The sequence below is a fragment of the Colobus angolensis genome, unplaced genomic scaffold, assembly GCF_000951035.1.
Source record: "Colobus angolensis palliatus isolate OR3802 unplaced genomic scaffold, Cang.pa_1.0 Scaffold32, whole genome shotgun sequence".
NCBI classification, from domain to species: Eukaryota; Metazoa; Chordata; class Mammalia; order Primates; family Cercopithecidae; genus Colobus; species Colobus angolensis.
The window spans coordinates 1536323-1544379 of NW_012116488.1; positions in this window are offsets into that span (position 1 = coordinate 1536323).

An 8057-nucleotide genomic window follows, 5' to 3' on the forward strand; every position below is an offset into this window, starting at 1 on the left:
CCTGGCGGGGTAGGGGGCGGGGCACGGCCTTGGAAACTTGTAGGAAGAGGTGAGGTCTGTGAGGGCAGCAAGGGCAGCTCCTGCCTGAGCAAGGGATTGGGTGGGACCGCTGGGGGGTGGGGAGCATCTGTCCAGGGACTAGGGGGCAGCCAGAAAGGCAGGGACAGGGGCAGGGCGGGTCCTGAGCCACCCCGCAGCCATTGGCCCTCCGTGGTGGCCCTGGGTGTTTGAGTAGCTGTGACACGTGGTGCCTCGCAGACCGCAGTGCCCAAGGCCCTCCAAGACCTGAGCACAGTGGGGGCTCCGTGTCCTCTCAAGCAGCCTCCACAGCCCCAGTGCTCCAAGGCCAGCATTGCTGCCCAGGTCCTGCTGTCCCTCCATTGGGTGGCTAGAGGCAGGCAGAGCTGGACCAGCCCCTCCACGTGTGCACGTTCACACACCATCCAGAGGGGCCCCCCAGGGCCGGAGCCGGACCGCAGGAGTATCGCCCTCTTGGACAAACACCGCCATTTTAAGTTCCGTTTGATTAAAAAACTGCCTAAATCCAACCCAAAACACATCAGCCTAAGAGCTAATGTCAGCACAACCATAAACCACAAGTAACATCTCCAACCAGAAACATGCCAGCCTCGAGATAACCTCCCCTCCTACCGGAGACATTCCAACCCCGCAATAAACTTTCCCTCACATAGAAACATTCCAAGCCTGCGATAAGCTCCCAGCTTCCTAAACCCTTAAAGATCCTTAGTCTGTAAGAGAGAACGCTCCTGACCAAAATCGGCCAGAAGTCCCTCTCAGGTTTATTCTCCAAAATAAACTGGTCTTTGACTGTTGAGACACTTTTCATGTTTCTTTCCTCTTTAACTCCTACAAAGCCCACCCCACTTCACTCCCATGAGAGCCCAGGAGGGCAGGGCAGTGGTGGGTACACGGTCCCAGGAGGGTCCCAAGCTGCAGGCTTGCTCCCAGGTGGACAGAAGATCCACGGCCTCCTCACCTCCTGGCACCTTGACTGCCAGGGGCACTGATGCCCTTTCGTGGGAAACTGTGTGTTGCCCCCAGAAGGCGCCAGCACTTGACAACTGTGTGTTGCCCCCAGAAGGCGCCAGCACTTGACAGATTCCATAATAAAAATTATTATTATTCTGTTACCTGGAGTGCAGTAGCAAGATCGTGGCTCACTGCAACCTCTGCCTCCCAGGTTCAAGCAATTCTCCTGTCTCAGTTCCCCGAATAGCTGGGATTGCAGGGTGCGCACCACCATGCCCGGCTTTTTTTTGTTGTTGTATTTTTAGTAGACGTGGGGTTCCACCATGTCGGCCAGGCTGGTCTTGAACTCCTGACCTCAGGCGCTCCACCCACCTCGGCCTCCCTAAGTGTTGGGATTACAGGTATGAGCCACGGCGCCCAGTCCCATAGAATTATTTTGGTAGCAACAGTGCAAAATTAATCTTGTCTGCAGAGAAGCAAATGCATTCTGCCCAGCAAGAGTCTGTGTTAGTTTTCTGGGACTGCAGTAACAGAATGAGTGATTTACAGTGCAAGGAGGTCTACTTCTCACAGTTCTGGGGGTGGAAGTCTAAGGTCAGGGTGTCACGGGTTGGTGTTTCCTGCGACCTGTCTCCTGGGCGAGCAGAGGGTGCCTGCTTGCTGTGCCTCACAGGGTCTTTCCTCTGCGCAGTCACGCCTCCCTGATGTATCTCCAGATGTCCAGACTTTCTCTTTTCATAGACATACCAGTCATATTGAATTTGGCACCTCATTTTAATTCAACCATCTCTGTAAAGTCTATCTCCAAATACAGTTGCATTCTAAGACATTGGGGTGTGGGGGACTTCAACATCTGAATCTAAGGGAGACAATCCAGCCCATCACAGCCCCCTGAAAATCCAGTTTCGTGTTCGTTGGCTGGTTTGTTTATTCTCTGGCTGCTGTGTGCAGAGAGACTGAGGCAAGAATGGGGTCAGGAGGGCTTTGGGCAGGGTGGGGAAGAGCTGGGGATGGGAAAGTGCGAGGTGGGAGTGCTGGGAGCACAGGTTGGAGCTTGGGGGGTACCAGCCGAAGAGAAGAGGAAGGGTGACTCTCCTGTCTTTGGCCAGAGCAGCCACGGAATGGGTATGTCCTTACTGAGAAAGCAGGGGCCGGAGTGGGGCTTGGGGCTGGGCAGAGGGAAGCAAGGTGCGTTGCACGCATCCTGCTTGGGGGCCACCTGGGCAGGTTTGAGGAGACTCGGCTGCGCGTCCTGCAGTCAGCGGCACAGGGACGACAAAGTCACGGCAGCAGCGAGGTGTCAGCAGAGACAGAGGCCCCAGTCTGAGCCTGGACATTTCAGCCTCAAAGGCCAGGAGGAGAGAACCCAGGACCACGAGGGGAGAAGGCCGGGAAGCGATCTGCATGTGAAGTCCCGGGGCTTGGTGAGGGGAGGCCAGAAGCTGGCCATGTGTGGAGCAAGGTGGAGGCCGCTGCGGCCTCACCCCAGGTGAGTGGCGTGGAGGGGCAAACGTCTGTCCCCCTGGAAGGACACTTGGCCATCGCTGTGCTGCCTGCTGCTGAAGGAAGTGCCCTCCACCAGGGGCTGGGTTGGGAAGGTGCAGGACGTGCCGGTCGCTCCCTGGCTCCTGGCGCCCTGGCTCCCCAGGTGGTGTAGTGCCAGGAGGTGAGTCCAGGGAACCTGGGCAGCCCCAGCCAAGTCCCCAGGTTCTGCCCGCCCCTCCTTTATTTCTGATTGTTCAGAAAAATGTTTCCTTGGCCACCCCGGGCTCTCCTCATCCCTCCTCTGTCTCACTTCCCGTCTACACCCTCCCCAGTGGCCTCCTTCCACACAGCGCAGGAGAGTTCTCAGTGGGACCCTCCCAGAGTGTTTATAAATCCACTCCAGTCCCACCCAGAGCTCACTGCGTGGAACGGCATCTGCCATTCGACAGTGCCCAGTGGTCCAGACCACCCTACAGCCCTGCCTACCTTTTCTGCACCTCTTCTTCTAGAGCAAGGTGCTCAGAGCGTGGCCTCTGCTCCAGCAGCAGCACCTGGAACCTGTGGAAATGCAAAGCCCAGACCCCTGACAGCGACTCTGGGTGGGGCCCAGGAGTCCAGACTCTGACCCTGCTCTGGGTGATGCTGATACAGATGCACATTTGGGAACCACTGGTCTAGAACAAAGGACGGCAAACCAGGGCTCGACGGCCAGGCCTGGTGCACCTATGTGTGTAAACACAGTTTTCTTGGAACAGCCACACCCACTCCCTTATGTATTGTGTTGGGGAGGTGCCGGTGGCAGGTGCCCGTGGCCGTGCCATGGCTGGCTTTCCAGAGGCAGAGGGGCAGAAGGAAGCGCCTGGGTGCCGAGCAAGGGGCCGCAGGAATGCCTCACATACTCCTGTCTGTCCTCAGCCACTCACTGGGGCAGATCTTGGTCCAGGGTGGTCACCTCCACCCTGAGGCTGGGGGACCTCAGGTCACAAGCTCTGCTCTTCCAGTCCCCAGCTCCACACAAACAAGCCAAGATCCCAGAGACGAGGCACAGTGCTGAGGCTGCTGGTAAGGTACACGGTGCCCCCCTGGGTTCTGGCCGTGGCAGCAGGCCTGGAAAGGGAGTCCCTGGGAGGCCGCACTTCTTCAGCTACTCAGGCTTTGTCTGTTGCCCTACACTGTGAGTCTTCATGGTACTGCCTTTGGGCCAGGCACTGTTGCAGCCACCCTGCAAATCCAGGCACATCTCACCCCTGTAACTACACCGAGGCAGAGGATGATGATCCTATTTGGCGAGTGAGGGGACTGAGGCACACAGCGGGTCCCATGGCAGGTGAGCGCTGCACTGGGCTTGTGGACACCGTGGGGGTTCCTGACACTGTGTTGAAGTAGGGGCTGGCCCGGCCTGGGCCAGTGGGCTGGAGGGGAACAGAGGTGTGTGGTGACCCCAAAGAGAGGAAGCCTAAGAAACTTTCCGATGGGGGAAGGAATCTGGGGCCTGGGCAGGGAACTGCGGAGAGCTGGGGCATCTTCGGCAGAAGGTTGGACCCCAGGGGAGTGTGGGAAGCACGGAAGGGTCACTGTGTGAGCTATGATCGCGCCACTGTGCTCCAGCCTGGTGACAGACTGTGCCCCTGTCTCATAACTAAATAAGGGCAAAGGACTTGAATAGACATGACTCCAAAGATGATACACACATGGCCAAGAAGAATATGAGAAGATGCTCAACATCACTAACCATCAGGGAAGCGCAAACCAAAGCCACGTGGTGTCCCCACTCACCCTTTGGGACGGCTACTATCAAAAAAAACAGAAAATGAGTGTTTGCAAGGATGTGGAGACCCTGGAATTCTGGTGCACTGCTGGTGGGATCATAAAACGGTACAGCCACTATGGGAAACAGTATAGAGGTTCCTCCACAAATTAAAATCAGACCTACCATAGGGTCCAGCAATTCCATTTGAGAACAGAGACAAAAGATTGGAAAGGAAGGTCTCAGGGAGATGTTTGCACACCCGCGTTCGTAGCAGCACTGCTCACAAAAGCCGAGAGGCGGAAGCACCCCAAGTCTCCACCCCCAGATGAGTAGAGAAGCAAGGCGGTATATCCACAGAAAAGGAAGGCAATCCTGCCACGGGCGACAACATAGGGTATGCTAGGTGAAATAAGCCAATCACAGAAAGACAAATACAGATGTTTACAATGGAATTACGTTCTAATAGACCCATCACAGGTCAAAAAATCATTAAGTTCAACCATCGTAGATCAGGGACCTTCTGTACAACAGGATCCCACTTACATGGGGTACCAGATGCTGTGGTCTGAATGCATCCCCCAAAACTCCCTTGTTGGAAACTTAATCTGCAATGCAACAGTGTTTGGAAGTGGGGCCTTTTAGAAGATGTTTAGGTCATGAGGGTGAGCCAGTTAATGCCACTATAAATAGACGTGACTGAGGGAGTTTGGTCTTTTTTCCCCTTCTGCCATGTGAGGACACAGACTTCAAGATGCCATCTTGGAAGCAGAAGCCCAGATCCTCACCAGAGGTCAGATGCCAGCTCCATGACCTTGGACTTTCCAGCCTCCAGAACTGTGAGAGATAAATCTCTGTCGTTTATAAATTACCCAGTCTCAGGTATTCTGTTACAGCAGCACAAAACAGACTGACTCCACGAGGAGCCAAACATGCAGAGACAGAAGTGGAATGATGGTTGCCAGGGCTCAGAGAAGGAGAGACTGAGAAGTCGCCTCATAGGTGCAGAGTTTCCAATGTGCAAGATGAAAAAGTTCCAGGATTCCTTTCACAACAATGTGAATGTACTTAACACTACTGAACGGTACACTCAAAAATAGTTAAGATGGTGCATTTTTATGTATTCTACCACAATAAAAAAAGTGAGCAGGCAAGGATAGACTAGAAGAAAATGTTCACAAGACATATACCAGACAAAGGACTTGCATTCTGACGAAAGAACTCCTACAACTCAATAAAAATGCAAACAACTCCCCCCAAAAGGGGCACAAGACTTGAGCAGATACTTCACCAAGGAAGATATGGGCAAATTTTAACATAAAAAATTGGGGGACCAGGTGTGGTGGCTCATGCCTGTAAACTTAGCACCAGGAGGCCAAAGCAGAGAAAATCTTCTCTACAGAAATTAAAAACTAGCTGGGTGTGGTGGTGCACACCTGTGGTCCCAGCTACTCAGGGGGCTGAGGCAGGAGGATCGCTTGAACCCAGGAAGTGAATCGCACCACTGCACTCCAGCCTGGGTGACAGAGCAAGACTCTGTCGCTAAAAATAAATAAAAATAAATGTTTAGTTAAAGGGAATGAACTACTGAGAAGGGTAGAAACATGTCCGAAGAACATAGGAAGAGCAGATGTGCAGCAGCCACTACCTCTAGGATCAAGGACAACACCCATGGGAGGAAGAAACTTGGAAGAGCCCTGCTCCGACACCCAGAATGAGACTCAGATCTCTTTGGAGAGAGTGGCTGGGGTCACGGAATGACCAGAGGAGCAAAGGCTGCGCCCGGGGGGCAGGAAACTGCTTATTGCTGAGACGTGCTGGGAGGCCACCTGCTGGCAAGAAGCACCGAAACAGGAAGAGCAGCTCCCCGCCTCCTGCAGCGTCCCTCCAGTGCCCTCTGCCGGCAACGCCTAACATTGCATCAGCTGGGAAAGAAGAACTGTTTACAGTCCAGCTCCAGGACCCGACGGCAAAGAAGGGTGGATTGAGGGCTGAGAGAGAAAAGCTCCAACTAGCACGGAATGTAAGTATTACAACCGCTTTAGACAATCTGGTAGTTTCTTACAAGATTAAACAATCATCTGCTCAATGACCCAGTAATCCCACAACTCCTCGGTATTTATCCAAGAGAAACAAAAATAAATATCTACAAAGACTTGTTCACAGAAATTTTATTCATAATAGGTAAAAAGTGAAAACAATCCAATGCCCATCAGTAGAAGAATAAAGAAACGTGTGTGTGTGTGTGTGTCTGTGTGTGGTTTGAGACGGAGTCTCACTCTGTCACCCAGGCTGCTGTGCAGTGGCAGAATCTTGGCTCACTGCAACCTCTGCCTCTCGGGTTCAAGCGATTCTCCTACCTCAGCCTCCTGAGTAGCTGCGATTACAGGGTCTGGTCACCACCGCGTCTAGCTAATTTTTGTATTTTTTTTTTTTTTTTTGAGACAAGAGTCTCGCTCTGTCGCCCAGGATGGAGTGCAGTGGCCGGATCTCAGCTCACTGCAAGCTCCGCCTCCGGGGTTCACGCCATTCTCCTGCCTCAGCCTCCCGAGCAGCTGGGACTACAGGCGCCGCCACCTCGCCCAGCTAGTTTTTTGTATTTTTTAGTAGAGACGGGGTTTCACCGTGTTAGCCAGGATGGTCTCGATCTCCTGACCTCGTGATCCGCCCGTCTCGGCCTCCCAAAGTGCTGGGATCGGCTAATTTTTGTATTTTTAGGAGAGACAGAGTTTCACCATGTTGGCCAGGCTGGTCTCAAACTTCCACCCTCAGGTGATCCACCCACCTTAGCCTCCCAAAGTGCTGGGATTACAGGCATAAGCCACTATGCCCAGCCAAGAAACTGGTATATTTATACAATAGAAAACAAAAAAAAAAAGTATTGACTTAAACGTGTATCTTGGTCTGTTTTGTGCTGCTATAACATCAACCTCAAACAAACATATTGAGCAAAAGCAGCCTGATACAAAAGAGTACACACTGTAGGATTACATTTATATGAACTTTTACAACAATCAAAACTAATCTATAGGCTGGGCATGGTGGCTCATGCCTGTAATCCCAGCATTTTGAGGGGCTGAGGTGGGAGGATCACTTGGGCTCAGGAGTTTGAGACCAGCCTGACCAACATGGTGAAATCCTGTCTCTACTAAAAATACAAAAATTAGCCAGGCATGATGGCAGGAGCCCGTAGTCCCAGCTACTTGGGAGGCTGAGGCAGGAGAATTGCTTGAACCTGGGAGGCGGAGGCTGCAGTGAGCTGAGATCGCACCACTGCACTCCAGTCTGGGTAACAGAGCAAGACTCTGTCTCAAAACCAAACAAATCTATAGTGAAAGTAATCAGAAGGGCGGTTGTATCTATGGGAACGTCCCATGGTGATGGAAATACTGTCATCCTAGTAGCCGTGTGGCTGCATGGGTGTATGAATTCATCAGCACTCACTGCACTAGAATTCAGATCTGTACATTTCTCTGTAAATTATGCCTCAAACAATTTCAAAGGGGAAACAAGAATCTCTAATCTACAGCTCTCTGAAAAAAGGAGAGAACAGACTATCAATGCTGAAATTCTATTTCTTACTGTAAACTATCCTTTAGTCTTATACCATCCCAAATCAAAAGTTGTTACAATGAACCTAAATGACCAGTAACAACAAAACTCTTAATCTAACAGTTCTCCAAATTATTTTTCTTGTAAGCAAACGTTGAGAACGTTATTAGAACTTGTTTCTTTCTCCACTGGTTCATATTACACAAGCTTACACGTGGAGCTAGAATGGGCAAATGTAAGCATACTTTCTCTTTTTCATTTTTTTTTTTTTTTTTTTTTTGAG